The sequence below is a fragment of the Pongo abelii genome, chromosome 5 (genome assembly GCF_028885655.2).
Source record: "Pongo abelii isolate AG06213 chromosome 5, NHGRI_mPonAbe1-v2.0_pri, whole genome shotgun sequence".
In the NCBI taxonomy this organism is placed as follows: domain Eukaryota; kingdom Metazoa; phylum Chordata; class Mammalia; order Primates; family Hominidae; genus Pongo; species Pongo abelii.
Window position 1 is genome coordinate 27,610,381 of NC_071990.2, and position 543 is coordinate 27,610,923.

The 543-nt window shown below is 43.8% G+C and overlaps 1 non-coding gene across 1 annotated transcript; it reads right to left on the reverse strand.

Annotated features, from left to right (window-relative positions):
• On the reverse strand, positions 1–83 carry TRNAL-UAA (transfer RNA leucine (anticodon UAA)). The gene has a single exon. It is a non-coding gene; the product is annotated as a tRNA-Leu (tRNA).
• Between the last annotated feature and the right edge of the window lie 460 nt (positions 84–543).

Here is a 543-nt window from a genome sequence, read left to right on the forward strand (position 1 = left end):
TACCGAGAGTGGGGTTCGAACCCACGCGGGCACTAGCCCATTGGATCTTAAGTCCAACGCCTTAACCACTCGGCCATCCCGGTCACTGGCGATAGCCTTTAGGCAATCATTTTTTTATAACAACAAAGGCATTTGCACTGAGCGTTAAGCAAGTACTGAATTATTCCTGTTTTTACTGAATTGTATTAAAATATGAGGAGGATATAATAGGAAAACACAGCATGTGTTCATCAATCACTTCTCCTGAGTCTCCTCACTTGGTCAAAAATTTCCACAGAAATTTTTGTTTTTACTTGATTTGAAAAGAAAAACAAGGGGGGCGAGGGGCGGGGAAGGGTGGAGAGATGAGGGGAGGGAGTGCCCTAGTGGAAACCACAGCATTAACACCACCTACTACTTCTACTTCACTAAAGGCACTGTCCCGATTTTTTCTTCAGAGATCACCGTTTTGCCTGCTGAATTCAAACCTCCACTCCAGACACACTGATGTCATTGGAGGCATCAGGATTGGTGGCCCAAGGTTTATTATATTAAAAATAGTTC